This window comes from Chlorocebus sabaeus, chromosome 19 (assembly GCF_047675955.1).
Source record: "Chlorocebus sabaeus isolate Y175 chromosome 19, mChlSab1.0.hap1, whole genome shotgun sequence".
Classification (NCBI taxonomy): domain Eukaryota; kingdom Metazoa; phylum Chordata; class Mammalia; order Primates; family Cercopithecidae; genus Chlorocebus; species Chlorocebus sabaeus.
Window position 1 is genome coordinate 16909911 of NC_132922.1, and position 27176 is coordinate 16937086.

The following is a 27176-nucleotide window of genomic DNA, read 5'->3' on the forward strand; positions in this document are numbered from 1 at the left end:
TTTTAAGACATTTATATCTTGGTTTGTGTCAAAGGGCTATAATTCCTAGTAACTACATCCTACTTCAGGGTTTCCATGTATATTCATATACATATTTAGTTGCTTGGACAGGGGAGTTGAGGTGCTTTACAATTTTCCAACGTAATACTTTAAACGTTGGGGCTTGATGTACTAACCAGAGGGCTCAGTATGTGGCATATTTAAGTCTGACAACATTAATATCATTTAGAGCATTAGCTATGCCAGTGACTGCAGGAACTTGCAACCTTTATTTGATAAAACAAAGCTTTTCCACATTTAAGGTGCTTATCGACCAATGCAAGTACATTTTGTGAAATCTACTAATAAGGCATTATGTCTTCAACATGCGTTACTGACCAGCGTGAACATTGCTATCTCCCACACGATGGTCACATTTTTCTTTCTTAGATTCTATCTAGAGAATGTACACTTGAGTAATTATAATGGAGATATTTCTTTCCCGCAAGCTTATCTTTTAGTTTCTGATGTTATTCAATTATTTCTCCTTCGCTTGTAAATTTTAGGTCTCTTTTCCTTTCCTCAGTCACGTTATCTTTATTAATATTGCTAATATGCTGTAACAATGCATTTTACACCACTAATGAAGTGAAGCAAAGCAAAACGTAAAAAGAAAGTACAAATTCTGGCTTTAACTTTACCCGGTTCCGGGGCGGGGGTGGGGGTGAGAGAGGAGGAAGAGAGTAGGAAGGAAGGACATTCGGGCGGCAACAAAATAAAAATGATCCCCTTGTTTTCAGCGCGTTCTAGAACAGAGCTGCACGTCAGAGGAAGAACTGAGCAGCCTTCGAGCTAAAACACTTGGCATTAAACTTTGACACTTCAATGGTCTCTAGAATATTAGATAATAGTTTTTCATATAATGTTCTTCTCCGACACGGTAATGGCATCAAAACAGATCGGCTGTGCCTGCAACGTGCACGGTGAGACTTATCCCCGCAGAGATAAGACAGCAGGACCCCAGCTTCGCAGTTAACTTATCCCGAAGCTCCAAAGCAAACGTCTTTTACTTCTTCGCCGGGGACGCTGCTGTGCCACCGCTGCCTCCCCTTCGCATTCTGCTGGGCTCCGTCAGCCGCTGAGATTAGGTAAACAGCGCCCCGGAGCCGGGGCAGAGCGGGAGCTGCTGCTGCTGGTGGGGGTCGTTGTTTCAAGAGGCTGGAGGGAAGGGGGATGGGAGAAGGGTCCCAGCTCGGTCAAGCCAAAGGCCGAGAGTGTGGTTACCCAGGTCCGGAGCGGAGCAGGGGCCGAGCCTCGGAAGCCCCTGCCCACCCCCAGCCCCACCTCGAGGAGTGGGGTCAGCTCGGCGGCCTTTTCCCGCGCGCCCCCTCACCAGCCTATCCTTCCCCTGTCCCTTCCAAGAACTAGGGTGGGCTTCCCGCTGCCTCGCCAGAGTCCTGGAGCGCGGAGAGGCGCCCAGAGGGGAGGCAGAGACCCGGCGGCCCGCGCGGCTGGGGAGAGGTGGAAACCCGGGGGGAAGGGGACCCCAGAAGCCCTGGGACCGAGCTAGGGAAAAACCCGGGAGCTGGATCGCGCGCCCGGAGCTCCGGTCTCCGAGTCGGAGTTGTGCAGCCCTCGGCGTCCTCTTTCTCTCCCTGCCTCTCTGCTTTCGCCTCCTCTGGGTCTTCTCTCGAGGGCATCCTCCTTCCATCCATTCTCACACCCCCGCCCTTGTACCCCGACCCATTTCACCCACTCCTCCTGTGGCTTGGGAGGACTCTCAGCACCCCACCCTCGTTCCTAGAAGTGGGAGGCTGGAAGTCCATTCAAGGGATGTTGCGCGCCGGGTTCTTATGCCAAGAGGGAAAGAGCGAGAATAAAACCAGCAGGGGAGGGGCGTGTTGTGCGTGCACGGGGTGTGTGTTTGGGGTGCGGGAAACAGAATGTAGTTTCCTCAGAGGAACAGGAAGCCTTGGACAGGATTCTTGGAAACTGAGCCCAGAAAGATGCCGTCAGAGCCCTTCAGCGGGGCTCCTCACAGACTCCAGCTGCCCCACACCATGCCCACCTCTGAGAGAAGCGGCGACCCGAGGCGGGGAAACTTCCTACTTCTCACGACGGCTGTTTTGTGCAATTTGGGGAGCAGGCTGCATGGTCCTGCAAGCCTGCGAGCGTCTCTAACACGGCAGCTGCAAGCCCGTCCCGCTTCCCTTCCCCCTCTTTCCCCGAGGCATGCCAAACCCGAGGCGGCCGGGAGCGGCCGGGGTGGGGGGGAAGAAGGGCGGGGAGCTCCCAGCTTGCACCCTTTCATCCCGACCCGGCCCGGGATCCCGGCTCCGGGTGTTGCTTCCGCCTGCCTGCCAGCGAGCTGAAGAAGCACTGGGGCGGAGTCTTGCCGGGGGGGCGGAGCCTGTGCGGGGGCGAACTTTCGGTCCGCGCGGCTGCGGAGCTTGCCATTGGTCGGCCGCTCGGTCACGGGGTCGGAGGCGGGCGCCGAGGAGGGCGCCGGCCCCGCCCCTGCTCGGAACCCAGCCCCGGCTCGCGGTCCCCCCCGGCTGCACAGACATGACACAGACACACAGTCACTGCAGCTGCTGAGCGAGTCCGGCGCTCTGGGCACGCGGAGGCGGCGGGGCCAGCCCGAAGCCCGGACCCCAGCGCCCGCCCCTGTCGGCCCCCGCTCGGCAGCCCCCTCCTGACCGGGCGCGGGAGGCGGGGATCGCGCGCCGGCTCCGGCCAGCGGCGCCCGGCTGCCCGTGGCGGCTGCAGCGGCCGCCCAGCTCCGAGCGCCGGGCGCTCCGGGAAGCCGGCGCATCTCGGAGGCGGCGGCGGCCGAGGCCGGCGAGCGCTCCCGGCGGCGGGGGCCGCCCGCCTCGGCTCCCCGCACCCACCGCACCGCGATCCGCTCGCCGCGCCTCCGCTCCCGTGACCTTCCCGCGGCACCTCTCCTAGCCCCGCGCCCCCGGCCCCGCGCCCCAGGCCGGGGCGAGGCCCTCTCCGGCGCCTCCTTCCCGCGGAGCCGCGGGCGGGCGGCGCAGGCCCTTGGGGAGAGCGCGCCGCGGCCGGCTGCAGCCCCCCCCCGCGCCGCCGCGCTCGGCGCCTGGCCCGGCCGGTGTGTTCCTGCCCCGCCGCCGCGCTGGAGCCCGGGCGCCCGAAGCTGGGGGCGCGGCCGCGCTCGCCTCGCCTGGCCGTTCGCGGGCAGGCCCTGCCCTGAAGGGACGAATCGGCTGGGAGCGCGGGAGGTGGAGTCGGCCCCGGCGGCCGCTCCCTGGACCCAACCCGAGGCGGACCCAGGCCCCTGCCCATGCGGGGCGCCCCTGGCTCGGAAGAGTCCCCCGGGCCGGGAGCAGCTCCAGGCAGCGGCCCCCGAGGAAGAGGAAGAAGGGACAGTGCTCAGCTTGGGCGACCCGGACCCTGGCCGCGGCATTTGGAGCCGGGGGCAGTCCCGAACTCTGCGATTGACACCGCCGCTCCGAGTAGGGCAGCGCCTGCCGGGACCCTGACCCGGACCCCGTGCGCCTCGTAGGCGGCGCCGCCGCCGCGCCACCCCGTTCTTCCGCGTCTCCCTCTGCCTGGCGGCAGTCACGTCTAAGGTAAGAGCCCCGGAGCGCGAGAGTCGCCGCGGGGGCGCCGTGGTGTGCAGCGCCGGACAAGTTCTCCGAACCTGTCGCTGGTACCCCTTGTACTCGGGATGCTGGCGGGGAGGCCGGGCACACGCTCTGCTGCCCTGGCCGGGAGCCCTGGAGAGGCTGGAGGTGGAAGCCCTCAGTCTCGGACGTCCCGAGGACCCCCTCAGGGCCTGCTCCACTTCTGGGCACACAGGCTGCTGGCAGGGAGCGAGCCGGGAGTTGTTTCTGGTTAACACCCGGAGTGCATGTGACCGATACTCGCACCCGGGGCCTCACTTGTTAGCGGTGAGCACCTGTGGTTTGCGGAGCCTGCCGTGTTTGGAGAGGCCCGTCTTGGGCGGTACGCTACTACCTTTCCTGGTGTGATGCTGTGAATAACTTTTCTTGTTTCTTCTTGCAGACAGTCCCGGGCAATTTGGGGGCGAGCAGCTACAGCTTGCGAGTCCCTCTTTAGGACAGAGTGGTTGGTTGGCATTGCTATCTGTAGGGGGGGAACCCAGCCAGCGTGTCCTTCCTATTAGGCAAAGCTGCTTGTGAGGAGTGATCAGTGTGCAGCTATCCAGACATTCTTGTAAATGTCACTGCTTTTGAAGTTTTGGAGTGAGGACTCCAAAGTTTGTGTATCCTCAAGTTATTTAGTTCATTGCCTTATCCTCTTTTAAATGTTCCTCTTAAGGAACCTCAGTTGTACAAGCCTGTCCTTGCCTGTTTGAAATTTATTAAACCTATGAGCTTCCCCCAGAACAATCTGATTTTAAGTGGGTCACTTCGGAGGGAACAGATTGTCTCTTGCACACTGAATCCATCCCTTGGGTGACCCTGTTTAATGGGGATGGATTTTTTTTTTTTTTTTTTGTCCCTATGCTGATATACCTCGGTTGAGCAGGTTTCTGCTGAATTCAGAATCCGTGAATTTTGTCACTCAGTCCATTAAAATGATCTCCTGAGGGAGCAAAATAGCAGCTTACATTTTCCGTGAATGTCACTGGAAGTTTTACAGGGTCTTATGTAAGTGCCCAGAGAGAGAGAGAGAGGAGGGAGTCGGGGGAGATCAGGCTCCTGCTTCCTTCAAGGGAAGGAACGGAGGGGGTGGCAGGTGGGGGCGTCCACCTCCCTGATATGCAGATGCCTTTTCTCTCTTACACAGGTGTGGAGACCTGAACTGCTTATCATTCCGTGGAGGCGGTCACCTCAGGTTAATTTTTCTCCTCACCTCTCCTCTCTTCCCACCTCAGGAGTCAGCTTCGATAGACTTAAGATAAGGAAAGCTTCTAAATGAAGAAAGGAACAAGTGGTGGTGGTTTATTTTCCCATCTCTCACAAATGGGTGACATTACTCACCGGCACACTTGGTCCTCACTAGGGATCCAAATAAAAGAAAGAAAAACGCCGGCTTTAAGATTTCACACATCTCTTAGTGTACCTTTATTGTTCAAGAGTACTTTACTTTAGTGAAAATTGCTTGTGGAGAACACATTTATCGAGCCTGTTAATTCCATGCCAGGAAGAAAACTCACTTGAACAGAGAGGCAAAAGTCACCAAGATTTAGAGGTTAGTGGGTTTTCGAGAGTGACGAGGAAAGGAATCAAATGCCCCTAGCAGGACAGAGAGGGTTTTAAAGGGAAGATGGGATTGCTGTGGACTGAGCAGTAGCCGCTGACAAGTGTGGGCCCTCCTGCTTCACCTAATGAAGTGTGCTGGGGTGTGGATTAACTTTTTGATGTGAGCTAATGCAGATACCTTTGGTTTTTAAACCATACCTGGAAGGGCCTTAGAAATGAAATGAAAGGGTTTTTTCATCTCATCATAGGTCTCGGAAGTGCTTCCATCTCTTGGGAAGGTTGTGAAGGTTCCCTTTGTTTCTGGGTTCCTGAGCTGCGCTTTAAAGTTGATGCACAGTGCAGGGAGGGTGCGTCCTGTAGTGTTGCCATCCTTCAGCCACCTACAGTAGCAGGACACTAGGGGGGACTAGTTATCTTTTCCACCATTGAAGAAGAAAACACCAGGGCCCGTGTTACTGTGGTTTATCTTGAGGGTTCATGAGCCTGTGGTTTATGTTGAGGGTTCGTGAGACTGGTTTAATTTTGAGGATTCATGAGACAAACTTTTTGGTATCCAGTACATGCTTGCACGAATGAGTGGATTCTGAGTGCCTAACGGTTTAGACTGCTCACATCTAAATTGTCATTTGGACAACTTAGAACCAGTTAACTGCAAAATGTTATGTGACATTCTGAAAAGACTCAGTTATAATCTCTAAGTATTTAAGGACTGTGCAAAGGCTCTATCCTTTGAATATTAGACCGTCCTAACTTTAAGTTCCCTAACAGTTTGTAATCAACACTTCTGTTTGGTTTTTTACGGCGTATTTCCTGCAGTCATCATAAAATCACGTGGCTTCAGAATGTCTCTGCAGTGGACTCCATCAAACTTCAAATTCCCCTTAAAAATGCATTCTTTATACTTAGAGATGTTTTGACAGCGTAGTTGCACTTCCATCTCGGATGCTCTCTGCACTTTTAATAGTATGAAATCATTAGTGTCTCCGGGCCTTCCAGCAGAATTGGAAGATCATTGTGCTTCCCTGAAGAGCACTGACTGCCCCATTGCCGAGATTTACCCAAGTAGCTAAGTCTTATCAAAGCTGATTCCAGAGGTGGGGGGAGACAGGCAAGATGCAAGGTAGAGGCTAAGAAGAGCCTGCTCAGTTTAGAATACTGTCACAAAAACAGGTAAATATCTCCAAGATGTTGGTCATACTGGATTCCTAAAGGCCCAGTTCAGCATGTAGAGTTAGACTCTGTTTGAAACCTGTGAACCCACCTGAGTTATTACTTCTCCCTGAACGCTGGGGTCTGGTAGACTGCATTTGTGACCCTTTGCCCATATGTGTAGTGCATATTTAGGTAGTTGAAGGGGAGCTATTGTGGTGGTCTAGGAAAAATGGTCAGCAGAAAGCTTTATTTCTAACATTAAGGCTTTATAGATTGATTCTCTTGGGCGCAGAACAGCCAAGGGGTAAGAGCTTGGAACAGGAAAATACCATTGCGTTTGCCATTGAGCACCAACGATTGAAAACCGATCCTGTGGAGGATATATGCTGTCATCCTAAGACATGAATGGGGTCTTACGAATGTGATGGAAGCCAGATGGCAGAAGTAGAGGCAGGAGGCCGGCCTTCCTTATGGTCCGTGAACAAAATGAAGGTGTCTTTTTGGCTAGAGATTCTCAGAAAGGAGGAGCATACTGAATTGGGGGTGGGGGATATAAGACCCAAAAGACTGAGAGCTCCAGGCACCCTGCCACTGACACACCTTGGGGATACAGCCACCTTGCAAAATCTGCTTAGTGTTGGTGAGGCTGCTCTACCTGGAGTATTTACCATTGAGAGGTGTTCAGCATTTCTCTGTCACATTGGCATGTGGAGAGTAGCAGGCAGCAACCAGTGAAGTTAAGGCTTCATTAAATGTATTTTATAAGACTTTTCATCTTTTCGTTTAACAAGTAATAATAGACCATCTACCCTGTGGCAGGTGCCATGCTGTGTGTGGAGGTTACAGAGGTTCTACATTTAGCTTCTAGTCTTTTATGGGAGGCAGACATTCAACTATTTTTTTTTGTTTGTTTGTTTCTTTGTTTTTTCTTTTTTTTTTGAGATGGAGTCTTTCTCTGTCAGACAGACTAGAGTGCAGTGGCACGATCTTGGCTCACTGCAACCTCTGCCTCCCGGGTTCAGGCGATTCTCCTGCCTCAGCCTCCCGAGTAGCTGGGATTACAGGTGCCCGCCACTGTGCCCAGCTAATTTTTGTATTTTTAGTAGAGACGGGGTTTCACCATTTTGGCTAGGCTGGTCTCGAACTCCTGACCTCGTGATCTACCTGCTTCGGCCTCCCAGAGTGCTGGGATTACAAGCATGAGCCACCATACCCGGCCCAGACATTCAGCTATTATTACCCAGTAAGTACTATCCTGCAAACTTGTTCAAGAGATGAGTTTGAACTTCCCAGGGGAGTAGGAAGGAAGGGAATTGCAGGCAGACAGAACAGCATGGAAACCCTAAAGTTATCTATTGTGGTGTGTATGGAGAATAGTCATAGTTAGTATGGCTGGAAGGTGGGATGTGCCCAAAGGGAAATGAAGTGTTAGAAGAGAAATAATTTAATAGGATTCCATGCTGAGGACCGTGCCCCAGCTTCTTTCTCTGTGTATTCAAATCGTGGCAAGAATGGTTGCGAGATAAAATCTGAGAATGCTAATTGGTTATTCCTCATTGTTATTACAAACAGAAAATTTCCTTTTTTGTCCATTATCATTCTACATATAGCATTTTGTCTGTTCTTTAAAAAACTATTAGCAATGCAAATAAAGAAAGGGTCCCTTGTCAACCCTAAGTCTGCCCTCTTGTGTACATGAATTACACTTGGCACTTTCATTATGTCATTATGCAGCAGTGGGAAAAATGACAGTGTTACCTGACAAATGATATAGTATGAAAAAAAACACAGGTGAGAACAAATTCCATTTTGTCAGATTTGCTCTGGGTAGAGTTATGGTTGTGTCTAACACCTGAACAAGATTCTTGTATTATAATCATTTCAGTTCTAGTCTAAACTTTCTTTGCTGTTAGAAAAGAAACAGTTTTGAATATTTGGAATGGGAGCCTAGGTGCACATGTCTGCACGTGTGTGTTTCTTGAAATGAGGAAACTATGGTGAGGAAGAACAAGCAACAATGTAACCGCCTAAAGGATATTAGAGAGCGTGGAAAATCACAGTTGTAACAGCAATCTCCAGGGCCAGGTATATTTAGTATATTTTTTAGAAACAGCAAGCAGAAGGACAATGGGGATAAAAGTTAGAAGCCTCTCTCTGTGCCTCTGTGTGTGTGTGTGTGTGTGTGTATCTGTGTGTCTGTTTGTGTATTTACGATTGTATATTTGTCTTGTCTCTATCATCCATCCCTATGTTGATTGGGAGACAGGGTGCTTTAATCAAGCCTGGGGGATCTGAAGTTTAGTCTTACATTATCCTGTGCTAACTTGCTATGTGACCTTAGAATATTTCTTGATATCTCTGGGCTTCAGGCGCTGTCTCTATACATTAGCGTGTTATTGACCTTGTAAGTAGGAATTTAGAGGCCCAGGGAGGGAAAGGGTTTGCCTCAGTCCGTTAGCTTAGCCTCTACACTGACCACTCTTTAGATTTTCTAGTTTTTTCCCTCTGAAATGGAAAGAAAGAGGCCTGATCAGTTCAAAGGTGCACTCTTCCTTGAAATGTAAAGCACTACAAATACATAAGGCTGAAGAAAAGAATCACAAAGTCTGTGATTGGTCATAGCCATTTTCATACAGTAGCAGCCAGACTTGCCTGCTAACTTCTTACGTATGGTGGAAGCCCGTTAATTCTGAAATGTCACACTGTTCCTTGACCACTATTTGAGAATTAAGTGCTTTGTGATTAAAAACAACAGCAACAATGCTGAATATTGTAATTATTTCATAATTAAGTAAATAAAAGCTGAGTTGACCTCTCTGGATTTTGCAAAGCCCTGACTGTAACTTGGAAAGGGAAACCCATTCATTTGGCCTGAATGGGAGATTACCTTGTGGGGGAGCTGTTGGGTGAATACCAAGGGTCTTTCGAAGAAAAATAGACTAGAAGAGCAATTGGGTAGATACACAAGTCAGGAAAACTGCAAAGTGACTTAGTTTGATGCCTCCAAATGTGGGAGTTGCTAGAAAGAGGGCTCCTCACTATGGCTGATCTCCTGGGGGTAGAACGCATTGCTTATTGGAGAGAGGAGATGTGAAGTAAGTATGGTGTAAATAGAAGGTTTGTTACATTCTTATTTGGGAGTTGAAGCCAGTGGAGAAGTGCTCTATTTTAGAAGTGGGCATATAAAATGGGATCTTAAAACCAAATAATTTAAGATAGGTTAATTGCAGTACAAAAAGATTTTTACCTTACTAAAGGGATTCATAGTGAGTCTCCTTTTAATAGCTAATTCCGTTATTATATTTCAAATTATTTGGCAAACACAATCATGACAGACCCTTTTGGGAGCCTCACCTGTTATGTAAAACCAAGGACTTTTCAGCTGGGCACAGTAGCTCATGCCTATAATCCCAGCACTTTGGGAAGCTGAGGTGGGCGGATCACGAGGTCAAGAGATGGAGACCATCCTGGCCAATATGCTGAAATCCCATCTCTACTAAAAATACAAAAAAAATTGGCTGAGCGTGGTGTTGCATGCCTATAGTGCCAGCTACAAAGGAGGCTGAGGCAGGAGAATCACTTGAACCTGGGAGGCAGAGGTTGCAGTGAGTCGAGATTGCACCACTGCACTCCAGCCTGGCGACAGAGCGAGATTCCGTCTCCAAAAAAAAAAAAAAAAAAAAAAATCAAAACAAACAAAAAAACAAAAACAAAACCAAGGACTTTTCAAACATAAACTAGAATGTTTTAACAAATAACCCACTAGGAGCCTAGTATTCAACTGTATTGCAGAAAGTAGTATGGTGGTTACGTAAACTGTCATAACTGCTAACCTAACACGTGGAGTTACATCGCTTACTTACTTTCGGCAGATTACTTATTTAACTACTGTTCTTCCTGGAGATAACAGTATTCACCTACCCACCTTCATAAGTTCCTTAATCACCCGCACATTCTACCTGTAAGAATATATCAAGAACAGAAGTGGTTTAAAAATTAAATTAGGTAAGAGTTTCCAGGATTCTGAGTTTTTATAATTGCAGAAACATGGAATTCATTTTGTTCTGCTTGAGTATACAGGAGAGGCGGTGTGTATGAGACATCAAAAGATATCAAAATCAGGCCAGGCACGGTGGCTCACGCCTGTAATCCCAGCACTTTGGGAGGCCAAGGTGGGCGGATCACCTGAGGTCAGGAGTTCGAGACCAGCCTGGCCAACATGGTGAAACCCTGTCTCTACTAAAAATACAAAACATTAGCCGGGCGTGGTGGCGCATGCCAGTAATCCCAGCTACTTGGGAGGCTGAGGCAGGAGAGTCACTTGAACCCCAGAGGCAGAGGTTACAGTGAGCCGAGATCACGACCATTGTACTCCAGCCTGGAAACAGAGTGAGACTTCGTCTCAAAAAATAAAAAAATAAAAAATCAAAATCATTCTTGTCTACTGGTTCTTCCTTCACTGTAATGGAAATATCTAGGGTTTTTTTTTTTTTCCATTGTTGTTGTTCCTTTATCTCTTACGAAGGTTTCCAAAAAAGAATTTGTTCTAGGAATGGAATAAAATGTAAGGCGTTTAAGGCTTCAGAGGTAATTTTGGGCAACCTGGAGTTGCAGGTAATCACAGGCTAGGGCTGGAATTGAAAATGCAGCCTCACCCATAATTTAAGCCTCTTTTGTCACATTATGGGGCTGTGCCTTGGACAGGCAGCAGACGCAGATGGAGATGAAACCCTGACTATTGACAGAGCTTTGCTCTTAACATAGTCCTTTTCTGAATTACCAAGGCAAATTGGGAAGAAAGGACTTGTGGATCTTTCCAGCTCTCTGTGGTAGCCATAGAATTTAGGAGGATTTACAGCAGAACATGGGCATCTAGGGATTTCTTTCTTCCGTTTTTTTTTTTTTTTTTTTTAATTCATAAGGGAATCTTGGGCTCTTGAGTGTTATTCTGTGGTTAGGGATTGCTGCGTCTGCCTTGGATACATTAAATGCATATTTGTTATTATCGAGTAAGGTGAACCTTGCTGCCGCTAACTAGAAGCCATCCCCTCCCCTTTTGTTTTTAGAACAGTTGGCATAGATCCTTCATGTGCTACCACTGTTTGTTTAATAGCCTCCTTGACTGATGTCAGCTCTCACCTGGGAATGGCATTTTGTGGTCGTTTCGGGAGCCAAGGGAGGCATAGAGGCAAGCTGATAGGCCGGTGAGGCTTTTCCTTTCTTCAAGAGTGGCGCTGGTGCTGGTGCTTAGTAGGTCTGCAGTTAGTAAGTAGTCGTGTCCACACTGAATGATTTGTTTTGTGAATGAATGGTCGTGTTTTCATTACTGGGGTGGAGGTGATGGGGGAGGGAGATGAGGGTGAGTAACAATAGACTTAAATGGTGATGAGATAGACTTGAACTCAAGGCGTCTCCCAGCAGCTTATATTTTAAAAATGTGAAGGATATTTCAGATCAGCAGAATGAATTCTCTGAAGGATCATTGTTGTGGTACAAACATTGATGGCTTTGTAAAAAGGCAAGGAGAGTACAATACCGAAATGCGTGCTTTCTTTCCTCCGAGTTTGTAGGGATTTTAACTTATCTGGAATGAGAAGAATGGACGTGCTGTCAAGCTTGTTCACATTTACATGCCAAGTTGCCTTGAAAATGCCTGGGAAGACATTTTCAATATGAGAAGCTTTAGGATGGTTGTTGTCCAGCATGGATGACGATGATTATGAAATGACTTAGATGTAGACAGGCGCTCCCGTGTCAGGAGGACGAAGTGAACTTGGGAGAATGGAGGGAGGGACTCAGTACTTGGTGCCCAGCAGGAAGAACTCTCCTCGGCCATAATGGTGTCTTTACCCCTTTCCCAATATGACTGCCTCCCTGCTGGATTTCTCAGTTATACGAGTGCTCTCTGATGCCTACCCTCTGTAAGGTAGAGCTGCTGTGTTGAGAGACTACCAAGGCTGGAAGAGACCTTGGAGCCCCACTAGACCAACACCTTCATTTTACATCTGTGGAAACTAAGGCCAGACCTAAGGGAGGTCAAGATGGTTATTCAGAGGAGAGGTGGAACCGGAACCCAGGCTCGCTGGTCCTCAGCCCTCCCTTCTCTGCAGCATGCTCCGCTTCCATCTGATCTGCACCCAAAGCACCTTCTTCGAGTGTTTCTTTTGTGCCAGGCACTCTCTCATTTGATCGTTTTTGTTATTTTATTCTTCCAGCAACCTTGGGAGGGGGTTGTACTCACTCTCCCACTTCACAGATGTGGAAACTGACACTTGTGCACAGCCATGTAGAAGGAGACAGGACTCAACTCTCAGCTGCTCAGACTACTCAGTTTGTTGTTCCAGGACCGACCTTGCCCCTGGCTCCCCTGCCTCTCTGGCCTCGCTGTATTTCCTAGGACTCCTCTCCAGGTTTTCTCTGTTCCCAGCCTACTAGCTGTCGCCTAAAAATGCCCCTTGTTTTCCCACTCAAGTGGCCTTGTTATGCTGTTTTGTTTTTGCTGGATCGAAGCCCCCATCCTCTCTCTTGTCTCTGTCTGGCTGAAATCTTTCCTGACTGTAGGCTCTGTGGCATTCTGTCTCTTTGTGGCATTTCCTTCACTTGCTCAGCCAACGTTGATCGAGCTCCTACTGTGTGCAGGTCCTGGCTTGACAGCAGAACACAGAGGTGCAGAGTTACTCATCATCCTTTCAGGAGCCTCATCTTGGTGAGGGAGGAAGCGTCTCATAAGGGGATGAGTGACATTCAGAGGGCCCAGAGGACAGTGTATTAGGTAGCATTTTGCTTGAAGAGGTCAAGATGAAAATATCTGATTTGGGTCTTAGTGATTAGGAGATGGGAGGATAGGGTAGCAGGAGGCATCACCAAACACCAACCAAATCAAGGGCTGTGTTTAGCCATCTTCGGCTTGGCATTGTCAATGTCTACATACTTTAATTCTTATCCCTTCACTTAGATATTAGAGGCTGTGACTAGGTGACACCCATCCTTGTATCTATGAAAGCACCTTGCTAAGCTCTTAGTACTTACTACTCCTCCACTAAACATTTGTTAAATTAAATTCAGAGCCTCCTGTCCTTGCCCTCAGGGACATAGTTGGAGAGCTTGGAAAAAATGTGTCATAAGGTAAGCAACAATAGAAGATTAAATGAACAGTTCTGAGCAACAATAGAAAGGATGTAGCAGTGCAGTGAATGGATGTGTGCATTGTGGAGGCTGAACACGGATGGGAAGTCAGAGGTGGGAGCTTCCTTTAGCTTCTCAAACTGAAAGGAGGGGTGGGACTTGAGTTGGGTCTTTGGATACAAGACAGGTAAAATCTGAATGGAAGGATTAAGGGAGGGTAGTTTGGCAAGCACAAATATATTTTTCAGGTTGGAGAGGAAGCCACCTTGGGTGTCTGTTAGCAAGGCATTGCAGATGAAGTTGGTGAGTTAGTTAGGGCCTGTGGGCTTTGGGAACGCAGGGTGACTTTTCATCAGGAGGATGTGGTGTGCTCAAGGCCCTTGTTTTGGAAGGTGCACCTGCATCATGCCGGGGACAGATTGAAGCGAGGAGAGATACAGGCAGGGAGACCACTGGACAGGATTTTGTACCAGTTCATATATGGAGTTCTAAGGGCCGCCGGGCTGGAACTGTTATAGGAGGACAGAAGCCCGGGGAAGCTTGTGGAGTTTTCTCTGTTGAATCACTGGCTCACACACATTTGCTTGGTATGGAAGTCTGAGATGGCTTTCATTGCCCACTGTAACATGGCCTTGTTGGAATAAAGTCCACTCGTGACACAAGCAGCAAGTCTTAAAATAGCACTTTCTCCTTTGGCTTGGCTTGGGGTAGGGCTTTGGTGAAAATACACTTTTTGGGGCCTCTCTTATTGGGGATTTGTTTAAATGGGCTCAGGGTTATAGAACAACCTTTTTCCTAGCCTTGGATGACACCCAGTAAGGGGCATAATAGAGAAAATTCTTCTTTTCCTCATGAGTGGCTCCTAAAGCAGCTGCACGGAGCTGAGAGCGAAATGCTTGGAGCTCTGACATCTGGGTTCTGGATTCACCTTAAAAGTGAAGCCAGTTTCTTTTGCTTCCTTGATGGCTGGTGTTTCTGTGCCTGAGGAGGAGCTTGCTTTGAAATTACAGTACATACTTTCCAGCATTGTGGGGTAAGCCATTCTGGATGACAGAATTTCTCAAATAGGATAATCTAATCCCTTACAGACAGCAAGTCTTTATTTTTAATCTTTTAAGGAACGAGGGTTTTTCTAGAATGTTCTGTGTACTTGCCCTCGCTGGCTCACTGTCAGCCCCTGGAAAGCATCAGCTCTCTTCTTGGGACACACAAAGCTTGTTATGAACCAGGCCTGCCTTTCTCTGCAATCTCATCCCCCACCCCGGCCACCCCATTTCATGCATCACCAATCTGTAACTTAATCATTTTCTTCTTTACTGATTATTTCCCCCCTAGACCTGTCAAGCTGTGCACATAACCCCTCCTGCCCGGTAAGCTCTCTGCTTCTTTATCTGCCCGGGACACTTGTATTTTTCCTTCAGAACCCGGCTCAGGTAGTCCTGCCTCTTAAGCTTTTCCTGATACTGAGCACTGAACTGCATCTGCACCTCAGTCTGACTTCTGTGGCTGCACTTTCTGTGCAATAACCTGACTGTTTTGCTAGAGAGCGGGAGTCTTTCAGTAAAACTGCATCTCAGGGGATCTTCTAGGTTTTACCGTATGCCTGGAACATGCAGTCAATACAATAAATAGTTGTTGTCGTTTTAGATTTCATTGACTCAGGCATAATGTAACCCTTTCTGGCTAAACCTTGAGTATCATACTGTGCTGCAGGGGTAGATGGGTTGATGTGAATTAGCCTCTCAAAGTATTCAGAATCTGAAGAATACCTTCCCCCCTCACCAATGACCAGAATGGCTATTGGGCCTTCCTGGGGTGCACTGATGCCTTCAGGAAATCTGGTGGTGCTGGTGAGGGAGAATGCATCTTAGTAATCACTCCAGACCTAGAAATGTCTTCACACAGGCCAGGCGTGGTGGCTCACATCTGTAATCCCAGAACTTTGGGAGGCCGAGGTGGGCGGATCACGAGGTCAGGAGATCGAGACCATCCTGGCTAACATGGTGAAACCCCATCTCTACTAAAAATACAAAAAAAAAAAATTAGCCGGGCGTGGTGGTGGGCACTCGTAGTCCCAGCTACTCGGGAGGCTGAGGCAGGAGAATGGTGTGAACCAGGGAGGCGGAGCTTGCAGTGAGCCAAGATCACACCACTGCACTCCAGCCTGGGCGACAGAGCAAGACTCCTGTCTCAAAAAAAAAAAAAAAGAAAAAGAAAAAAGAAGTGTCTTCACACAAGCTCTCAAGGGCTGAGTATTGAAGTGGAGGATTAGCAGGTAGGAGGACTTGAAGAACCTTGTACCTTTTATGTTTAATAGCATTCCCCATTCTTTAAAGAGCCAGATGCAGAATGGCAGTCATAATTGATGGAGAAATTATCAGACAGTAATGGGGAGTGGCTCGGGAGGATTGGATAAATTTGTACTGGAGCTTAGCAGCGGTGCCTAAAGACTCTTCTCCATATAACCACATGTTTATGTCGGAATATTTAGTATTGCCTCTAGTATTTGTGAGATCCATTTGGATTTTTATGGCACTGCCCTTGTAAGCCAGGCGTGAGCGCTACATGAATAGGTTTGCTTAGCAAATCACAGAGGAGTGACAGAGGAGCCCTGGGCATATCAGAGGGTTTGTGTGATCCAAGCACTAGCAAAACTTTATGAACTTGCACTTGGCATGCGGTGTTGGTTCTATGGTTCAGGAAGCCCTGCTGCTTCTCCAGTAGTGGTCTGATTTAATCCATACCAACGGATGCTTTCTCTGGGTCTTAGCTTCTGCCATTTTCCTTTTTCCTCTGCTTGGAATGATCCATAACTCCTTTGGAAATACAGCATTTTTGAGCTCATTAAATTTGTTAATGTGTGTGTTATGTTGAGAAAGCACTCAGTTATTTAGAGTTGCTTCATTTCCTTTCCCTTCATCTCATTGCCTTCGCCACTTTGTGGTAATTGTGCTTGGTTCAACCAGAAAACCAAGAGCTCCTGGGGATGAGGAAGAGGCCATAGTCTTTCTCTCTTCTTAGCCCTGTCCAGAGATCTCAGAAAATTTGCAGAGGCCCTGAAGGTAAAAGCAAAAGCCTGCCCCCTAATCACCTGAGGCAATTTTTCAGGAGTTTTCTGTCCACTTTACACTTTTCTCTCGTAGGAAATTTGGGCTCTGACAATTAAGAGAGATGGGAGCCAATGAATGGGATAGGAAAGGCCCTTTCCTTAGCAATTTGTTAGAAGCAGTACTGAGGCGTGCTTTACAAGCATGATGCCTTTTGACAGCTTTCTAAGCTGAGTAGATTCATTTTACAGCTAAGGAAACTGAGGCTTGGAGAGGTTATTTGCTCAAGTAATAAAGTGCAGAGACTGGAAATGAATTTTGTTTTCAGAATATTTGCTTTTAATCTCTGTCCTATAATCCAACAACCCAGGTATCCTGATAGTAGAAATATACATACCCCTGGGAAATCCATGAAGACTTTTCATGGAATTATGCAGATGTGGGTAGTTCTAAGAAAATCAGTTTTCACATCTCCAGCCTCACATATGTGCCTTTCCCTGAAATTGATCGACTTGAGACTATCCCTGTCTGTTCCACGATTCTCCCAATCCACCTTTCATGGTTATCCTCCCTCATTTTATTTATTTTTATTTTTATTAATTAAATTAATTAATTAATTAATTTTTGAGACAGAGTCTCGCTCTGTCGCCCAGGCTGGAGTGCAGTGGCGCAATCTCGGCTCACTGCAACCTCCGCCTCCCAGGTTTAAGCCATTCTCCTGTCTCAGCCTCCCGAGTAGCTGGGACTACAGGTGCCTGCCACCACGTCTGGCTAATTTTTGTATTTTTAATAGAGGTGGGGTTTCACCTTGTTGGTCTGGCTGGTCTCGAACTCCTGACCTCAGGTGATACACACTCCTCGGCCTCCCAAAGTGCTGGGAATACAGGTGTGAACCACTGTGCCTGGCCCTATCCTCCCTCATTTTGTAAAGGCGCAGCTCTTAGCCAGAAGTAGTCTTATTCTGGCATGTTGCTCTGGGTATGAAAACCCCAAGGGCCACCTAACAAAGGAACTCTTCGAAATTGGTATGTTGAGGTCCTTCTAATCACTGCACTGCCACATGGTTGTCCCTTTCCCTTTTGTCTTTTCCCTGTTGAAACTTGGTGCCAGAAACAGGACATTTAAGCCCCTTTCTCATGTGAAAGAATGATACAGCATTTTCAGTTCTTAAAAAATAACTTGCTGTTGGATTTTGAAAATGAATGATGGATATCAGATTGCTAGATTCCATTTAAAACTGTGATGTGAAAGTTTTATTTTAAAATGTTAATGTTTACAATATGCTGAAAATTGTATCCTTAGAAATTATGTAGTTTAGGATGAAAACTTCATGTCAGACTAAAAATAGGCACGGCAGTACACGTTTTTCAAATTTCAGAATTCAAGGGCCCAGGCATGGTGGCTCATGCCTGTTATCTCTGCACACTGAGGGGCCAAGGTGGGAGGACTGCTTGTGCCTAAGAGTTCAAGACCAGCCCTGGCAACATAGCAAAACCCCATCTGTTAAAAAAAAAAATTAGCTGGGCATTATGGTGCATGCCTGTGGTCCCATCTACTCGGGAGCCTGGGAGGTGGATTCCTTGAGCCCAGGAAGTTGAGGGTGCAGTGAGCCGTGGTCATGCCATTGCACTCCAGCCTGGGTGACACAGCAAGATGCTGTCTCAAAAAAAAAAAAAATAAAAAAAATAAAAAATAAAAAAAAAGCTTAAATACTTATACCTCTGTACTATTCTGTCTCAGATACTGAAGTTTGGAGTGGGTAATTTTTGAGTTGTTTTCTGCCATAGACCCTTATACACCTGAATATTTTTTTCCATAGAATTTAAAGGACATCAGTATTTCCTAAAGCTCATACATTGCCCTCCTGATAAAGCACACTTGAAATTCTGTGGGGTTTCAGGTTAATATAAACATCCTTTAAATGTTGATGAAACTTTTACACATGTAGCTAGTCATGTGATCGTGTATGCCAGAGTGCCTCAGGGGCTCACTGAGGACTGTTTCAGGTACGAATTCTAGAAACGGAACTCATTGTGATGTTAAAATACCATTCCACTTTATCTGCTTAAGTAACTGAAAACCCGAGGGCAGTGTCAGGCAGGGCTGAATCTAAGTCCTCGAATAGCATCACTGACTCTGCTGCCCCACGCCTGGCTCTGCCTTCTTCTGTGTTGGCTAGGTTCTCAGGCAGCCTGTCACCACGGGGATGCCGGGAGCCCTGGGTGCACGTTTGACCCACCTCACCATCGCAGCTGAGGAAAAGCATCTTTGCTCCAGTATATCTGGCAAAAGTCCTGGTTGTGGCTGGGCACGGTGGCTCACACCTGTAATCCCAGCACTTTGGGAGGCTGAGACGGGTGGACCACGAGGTCAGGAGATCAAGACCGACCTGGCCAACATGGTGAAACCGCATCTCTACTAAAAATACAAAAATTAGCCGAGTGTGGTGGCACACGCCTGTAATCCCAGCTACTCGGGAGGCTGAGGCAGGAGAATCACTTGAACCAGGGAGTCAGAGGTTGCAGTGAGCCCAGCCTGGCAACAGAGTGAGACTCCATCTCAAAAAAAAAAAAAAGAAAAAAGCCCATGTTGTAATCTGGTTGGAAGAACCTCCACCAGATCCCTGGAGCTAGTAGGAGGAAAGGGGTCAGTCCTATTTGAATTCCTTGAAGAGTAGGGAAGGAGTGGTTCTAGGAGAGAAGCTGGGTAGACAGAATGCCCCAAAATAGTCAGTAGGAAGATTAGTCTGAAGATGTAGAAGTCATACAAAAGAGACCACAGGTTTCTATAAAACCTTTTGACTGTCCTGTGTGTACTTCCCCTACCAGTGCTAGTCAGCACTTTCCCTGCTAGGATACTCATCTGCCCATTGACACAATGGCGTCAGTGCTACCTTCTGTTCCCTGCATTGGTCATTTCAAGACTTTTTTTGTTTTGTTTTGAGACGGAGTCTCCCTCTGTCGCCAGGCTAGAGTACAGTGGTGTGATCTTGGTTCACTGCAACCTCCTCCTCCCGGGTTCAAGTGATCCTCCTGCCTCAGCCTCCCAAGTAGCTGGGATTACAGGTGCCTGCCACCACGCCCAGCTAATTTTTGTATTTTCAGTACAGACAGGGTTTCACCATGTTGGCCAGGCTGGTCTCGTTCTCTTGACCTCGTGATCTGCCTGCCTCAGCCTCCCAAAGTGCTGGGATTACAGGTGTGAGCCACTGCGCCCGGCCAATTTCAAGACTTTTAGAGTCCCTGACAATGTGTTTTGCCATTTTTTTTTTAAACCGTTATGTGATTGTATTTATTTTTTAAAAAAATTCTGAATGGTGGAATTCCATCTATTTTAGTTTGCCGGGGTGGCCGTAACAAAGTACCATAGACTGTGGCGCTTAAACAATATTAATGTATTTTCTCACTGTCCTAGAGGCTTGAAGTCTGAGGTCTGGGTGTTGGCAAAAGCCTCGCCCTTTGGCTTATATGTAGCTGTCTTTTCCTGCTGTTTTCATATAGTCTTCCCTCTGCATGTGTCTGTGCTCTAATCTCTTCCTGTTATTAGGACGTCAGTCATAGGCCCATCCTAATGACCTCATTTTAACTTAATTACCTTTTTATTTTTTGAGATGAAGTTTCGCTCTTGTTGCGCAGGCTGGAGTGCAATGGCTCCGTCTCGGCTCAGTGCAACCTCCGCCTCCCGAGTTCAAGCAGTTCTCCTCCCTCAGCCTCCAGAGTAGCTGGGATTACAGTAAGGCACCCGCCACTGTGCCCAGCTAATTTTTGTATTTCTAATTTTTGTATTTTTGGTAGAGACAAGGTTTCACCACGTTAGCCAGGCTGATCTTGAACTTCTGACCTTAAGTGATCCACCCACCTTGGCCTTCCAAAGTGCTGGGATTACAGACATAAGCCACCGCGCCCAGACTTAATCACCTTTTTAAAGACCCTGTCTCTAAATAACGGTCCCATTTTGAGGTTCTGGGGGTTAGAACTTCAACATACAAAGTTGGGGGAGGGGATGGAACTCAGCCTATACCATCATCTGTTGTTTTAACGCTGTGAATGAGTTGTATTTTGAAAAACAATGTATGTATCTTGTTTGCAACACAAATTAGTAACAGATTCACCTAGGCAGTGCAGACTGTTTCAGGGATGGTTCAGTTTGATGTAGAGTTTATTATTTGGGTAGTGCTTTCTCTTTATTAAGAGTAGAGAGAAGACAAAGCGTACAGATGAGAACTGGTTGTGGGTTTGTGAAAAATGCTTGGGGTTGGATAGTGAGAACCCAGACCTTTCACCTCCCTAGGCTCAGTGCTGCCATGTGGGAATTGTAGCATTGTCTTTGCAGATGACGGCTTCTCTGAGATACTCTGAGGGTGGACTTGGGTTGTGAAATGAGTTATGACTTTCTGGGGAATGGGATGGGTGGCTGCCCTAAGGCACGACTCTGTCTTTCAGACCAAAGCTCATGTTATTCTTTTCACTGGAGCAGTGGATTGGCCAAGAGCTCTGCTGGGCATGCCAGCACTCCTGTGTGTGAGAGAGTCTTGTCATCTTGTGTTTTTGTGTGTCTTAGGGACCAACGTTGTCAAGTGTGGGGTTTTATGAGTCCATTTGGCCCAAGTGGTAAAAGTGCCACTGTTGTGTTGGAATGATTTCTGTTCATTCTCAGAGCTAATCTTTAAGGTTCTGCCTATAACAAACCTGTTCATTGTTCCACTTTGTCAAGAAGTTGTCATTGTTCTCGCTCTTGCACTAATTACTGTTTTAATGTGGCTTGTATGTTCATTGTCTGGTCTGTCTCTTTAGAATGAAACATCACAGTCGAAAAGATGAGGGGAGTAGGTAGCAGCTTTCAAATTGTAGTCTTTTCACATCAGAACTCAGAAATCCCCTTCCCAAATTTTGCTTGCCTGCAAATCAGAAATTTCAGTACAATCTTAGAAAGCCATTTGCTATACGATGTGGTTAAAGTATGCATATGTTCAGGTTGAGGGCCTGAATCAGTCATCCATGTATCATCACCCCTTTGTCTGCCAACGTAGATTGTGTTAACTGATGGGAAGATTGTCTTTTCAACATTTTAATTTTACTTTTTATAGAGATGGTGTCTCACTCTGTTGCCCAGGCTGGAGTGCAGTGGTGTGATCCTAGCTCGCTGCAGCCTTGAACTCCTGGGCTTCAGTGATTCTCCCACCTTAGCCTCTCCAGTAGCTAGGACTTGCAGGCATGTGCCACCTCGCCCGGCTAATTGGGGGATTGTCTTTATGGAAAACATTTCACAGTCTCCGAGATAGTAGGACATAGGATCAAGAAGTTTTGGCAGAACGTGGTTTATTGTTATTCCCATGCGAATATTTCCTGGCTCCCCTTAGGTAAGGCGCTTACTTTCTTTGCATTCATTTCCTATGGCAGCTGTAACAATGTACCACGTGCTGAATGACTTAAAACAACAGACATTAATTGTCTCACAGTTCTGGAGACCAGAAGTCCAAAGCCAAGGTGTCTGGAGGAGTCATCAGCAGGACCACACTCCCTCTCCAGTGGCTCTCGGTGAGAACCCTTCCTTGCCTTTTCTAGCTTCTGGTGATGGCTGGCAATCCCTGGTGATCCTTGGCTGGTAGCCCCATCCCTCCAGTTACGTGGCTGTTTTCTCCTTGTGTGTCTTCACATTGTCTTCCCTCTGTACATGTCTCTGTGTGCAAACAACCCCGCCCCCTTTTTTCTGAGACAGAGTTTTGCTCGTGTCACCCAGGCTGGAGTGCAGTGGCACAACCTCAGCTCACTGCAACCTCTGCCTCCCGGATTCAACCGATTCTCCTGTCTCAGCCTCCTGAGTAGCTAGGATTACAGGCGCCCGCCACCACGCCTGGCTAATTTTTGTATTTTTAGTAGACGGGGTTTCGCCATGTTGGGCAGGCTGGTCTTGAACTCCTCACCTCAGATGATCTGCCTGCCTCGGCCTCCCAAAGTGCTGGGATTACAGGCGTGAGCCACCACGCCCGGCCAACTTCCCCTTTTTATAAGGACAGCAGTCATATTGGATTAAGGCCCACCTAATGATCTCATTTTAACTTGATTATCTCTATAAGGGCCCTATTTCCAATGAAGGTCACATTTTAGGTACCAGGGACTTCCTCATGTCTTTTGGGGGATTATTTCAACCCTTAATACCCTCTGAGCTTCATTTTCTTTCTCCTCTGTAAAACATGGTCTGTCATCTGTTCTCACCTTTAATGGAAGGATCAAACCCAAGTTCATGAGAAAGCAATCTAGAAATCGTATCCCGTGGGTGATGGCCGGATGCCCATTGGACATTAGAGACTCTTCATTCCAAGCATGTGACATCTAGTGAGTGTTTGGGTCTGACACATGACGTGGTCTGTGAGAATTTTCAGTTGTACGTCCTTGGGAAGTAAGAATGTTGGACCTGAGCTGTGTGTGCGGTGGAAACATAGAGTGAGCTGAGGCTGGACTTGCAAGGGGAGCACCCCCAGGAGCTGAGCTGCATCTTCCTAGATATTAGGACTGCTGAGTTCCTCTTCGTCCTGACTTGCTGGCCAGTGACTGTTGCCCTGTGGTACAATTTGAGTGTAAATCCTGAGATAGCTGTTCCAACTCTTGAATCTTTCATGGAGAGCGTGGGAATGTATTCTGGTTTTATTGGTTTGTTTTTCTGAGCTGTATTTTGCTATTCAAAAGAGGTTCACTTGGGGCAGAGGCTAAGAATGTTTTCAGACTGCATTTCTCTTTTGTTTCTTCCTAATAACTTGCAATGGTTAGGGAAAAAAGCTACAAAACAAATACGCCAAAAACAACCCTCAAAACCCACACACTGGTATTTAAAGGATTTGTGCTTTTTACATGCATTTACTTACAGCATCGTACAGATTGCTGTCTGAATATATATACATCTGGATGTATTCTTTGAGAGGCCCAAAGCACTGCAGAAGTCTCACTTCTTTGTTAAATAGATTTTCATGTTATTCCCATCAGTTGGATCAGAGTTTCTGAGGGCTGCTGGTCATCGATGTCGCTTTGCTCAGATTCATTCCTTCATTTGCTGATTCAGTGAACACACAGTTGCTGACCCTCTGTTATATGCCAAGCACTGTGCTGGGCACAGTGAGGGGGCGGGTGAGGAGGAGAACAAGACAAAGTCCCAGTCCCTGCTTGCATGGAACTCTCATTCTGTGCGGCTTAGTTCATTGTGAGATTAGGTCGACCCCTGGCTGTCATGCTTCCAGGCAAAGCTATCCCTTTTGTCACTTGCCACCTGCAGTTCTGGGCTAAAAACTACCATATGCATAACTCCTCTTGGTAGTTATTGGTTCGTTACATCAAATTTTGCAAAGCCTGATGCATCGTTTGGTTAGAAGGAATCGTCTTTATTCCACTCCCAAGAGTCCGCTCAACAGGCTTTGATGATCCATGAAACCCAGTTCCATTTTTGACACGGGAGAGCCTGTAACTTTTTTACCTGTTTTGATTTTGAGTCGTTTATAGGGTATTTTGAGAGTTAGGCAGCATCAGGCGGGTTTGATGTCAGTGCCTCTCAGGTGGGCGATGAAGTTCTGGGATCAATTTTGTTATATGGCCGCCTTGTACAGTGTCACGCTGGAAGCTTACATTTCATGGTGAGATTGAGATGTGGTAATTGAAATGGGAATTCCTGAAAGGACTACTGATGTCTCCATACGGCAGGGAGGAGTCCACAGCCATCTTGCTGAAGAGCAGAGGGGGTTTGTGGTCCTGTTCACTTCTGACAGGGAGCAGCATAAATAGCACATCCTGTCTTTACATGCCTGCCCTTACATTCACTTCCTGATGGATACAGTTGTGTGAGGACTTGTTTATAATGAATGGTCCTGGAAAACAACATCTCAGGGAATGAGGAGGCAGGAGGGAACCTTTCTGCAAGGATAGGAGAAGGAACTAGTAGAAGATGTCTTGGAGAATTGCATAATGGGTCGTTTTTATCTTAAGAAGAATCTTTTTTTTGGAAATGGAGTTTTGCTCTTGTTGCCTAGGCTGGAGTGCAGTGGCACAATCTTGGCTCACCGCAACCTCCACCTCCCAGGTTCAAGCGATTCTCCTGTCTCAGTCTTCCAAGTAGCTGGGATTATGGGCATGTGCCACCACACCCGGCTAATTTTATATTTTTGGTAGAGACGGGGTTTCCCCACGTTGGCCAGGGTGGTCTTGAACTCCTGACCTCAGGTGATCCGCCTGCCTCGGCCTCCCAGAGTGCCGGGATTACAGATGAGAGCCACCACACTTAGCCATTCTTAAGAAGAATCTTGTAATGATCTTGTGGAAGGAAAGGAGTGTTACCTGGTGTAAAGTGCTTCACACTGCCTCTGCATCTCAGAGAAATGCAGAACTTTTGAGCTCTCAAGAGGGATGTGGACCAATGGGATGCCTTATTTTGTGGATGGGGGCACTTGGGCCCAGATCAAGGGAACCGTGTGGGGTCACACCAACTTAATGATAAAATCCAGGCCACCTGACCTGCAACCTTTTGTTTTCTCCCTCAAGCCCAGGCTGTCTTCCACATCATTCACTAGCTCTTTTAAGCCTGACTCAAGCTTTCTTGGGGCGTGTGAGCCCCCAAAGAAACTGCATCGTCCTCTTGGTAATTGTTGGGTACCTTTTGGGTGGCTACAGCTGCGGCCACGTGTATGCTGAAAGGAGTGACAGGACTGGGTCTCTTGTTTTTTAAATAGGAGTCTCATTGCTACAATTATTGAATGTATCTTTTAAAGATGAATATAAAACAGCTACCCTCCCAAGCAAATCATAAAACAAATTATGCCCTTGCCACCCAGAACTACAGAGAAACAGCAGGCTCTTCGTGGCACAGAGAGTAATGGCTGCAATATTAAAACAATGATGGGAAAACCAGGATCCAATAGCTGAAAGCAGGGAGGAAAACAGCCTCGTAATCCCCCAGGGATAATGGGTCTCACCGACAGGTCCCTGTGATTTATTGTGCTTAATGTACTTATTTTTATTTGTCCCCTTCAACACGGAGCTTTGTCACTGAAGAGATTTGATAATGGCCTGTTTGCAGTCACTTAGACTCCCGTAATAAAGCGCCACATTTTGGCTGTCTGTAGATTCCGCTGGCTTCATTGGCATTCCCCCTCCGATTTCACCTTCACTGGCTGAGCTGGGATAGATCTAGATAAGGGCTGCCTCCCTTGAGTATTCCCGTCATGCTGCCCTGTCCTGGCTTCTGCCTGATAGCCAGACTTAACTCGGTGGCTCTCCAGGCCCAGCCTGCCTCCTGCTTTCATTTTGTGCTACTTTGGGACCGCAGACCCCTTATTCTGCCTGAAATAATAATAGATCCCTGGTGCTTTATCTTCCTAGACCACCAATGAGAGTTTACTGCTTGCAGCTTTTTGGGTGAGCAAAAATAAAAGCGGAGGAGTGGGTATGTGGGGTTTTGCAAAAGAATGGGCTTGATTTAAAGGCTGTAGTGCCTTCTGAATGTGGTAGCCAGCTGCTTTGCAAAGAAGGGCGTGTGGGATTCAACAGTTGTGAGTGAGTCAACCTGAGGCTTTCATTTCAGCTTCTTCCTGGGCTTTGAGGGAAGGGAGGTAGAAGCTCTCCAGGGAGCTCCACAAAGGAGACGTCACTGGCCTTCCTTCCTGCAAAACTGTCTCTGATTTGCTAACGTTGGGGTGAAGAAATCCAGGAAGTGAGAGACGGGGCGATAACCAGAAAAGCAGCTTCCACTCTTTTCCAGGGCAGCACGTGTGTTTCCTCTCTTTGAGGCCCTCTCTCTGATATCCCACCATCAGGTCTGGTCGGCGGGGAAGGTGCTGTTCTGGTTCTGGGTTGCATCTGACACTTGGCCCCTCTAGCACAGCTGGGAGAGAGCATTGCTTTCATTCTGAATACTGAGAGAGAACAAGTGAGTATCTAATTACGGAAAACTCAAACAGTGTAACTGAAAAAGACTCCTTTAAAATGCAGGAGCAGCAGCGAAAGTCAAGCACACCAGGGGTGGGAGCTGGGAGCGGGAGGGGTCAGCATCACTAGGCCTCAGTAGATGGAGTGCTGCGGACACTGTGAAGTTTGCACGTTCTAGCAAGATGACGGCATCATCGAGGGAGAGATGGTGCTAACAATTAGGACGTTGCTCTCAGTCACCCGGGCACCCTTTACTTTCCTATGCCTCTGTCAAAAGTTTTAACAGGCTCCCAAGCCACTGGACCCCAGTACACGGTACACTTTGGCCTCAGATGTGCCCCCTGGTACCGTAAGATCCAGCAGTTCTACTACTGAGTGTATATGCGAAAGAGTTGAAAGCACAGTTCTAAAGAGATATTTGCATACCCATGTTCATAGCAGTGTCATTCACAATAGCCAAAATGTGGAAGCCACCCAAGTGTTCATCAACGGAAAGGCTAAACACCATGTGGTGTAGACATACAATGGAATATTATTCAGCCTTAAAAAGGAAGGAAATCCTGTCACATGCGACAACATGGATGAACTTTGAGGACATGATGCTGAGTTAAATGAGTCAGTCATTAAAAAGATAAATATGTATCATTCCTCTTACGTAAAGTCCCTACAGTAGTCAAATTTGTAGAAACAGAAAGTAAAATGGTGATTTCCAGGGACTAGGGGAGGGAGAGAATTGGGAGTGAGCTTTTAAGGCGGACAGAGTTTCAGTTTGGGAA

At 47.5% G+C, this 27176-nt stretch overlaps 1 protein-coding gene across 2 annotated transcripts in view; it reads left to right on the top strand.

Moving 5' to 3' along the window:
- Positions 1 to 258: 258 nt before the first annotated feature.
- Positions 259 to 27176, top strand: part of LARGE1 (LARGE xylosyl- and glucuronyltransferase 1) — a 629905-nt gene continuing 602987 nt past the window's right edge. Inside the window, exon 1 of one of the 2 annotated variants that reach the window (XM_038007533.2) lies at positions 259 to 1127. The gene's annotated coding sequence lies outside the window, so the exon portion shown is untranslated. Of the gene's footprint in view, positions 1128 to 2534; positions 3573 to 27176 lie in introns of those variants that run through there. The other variant, XM_007975582.3, reaches the window with a different exon arrangement.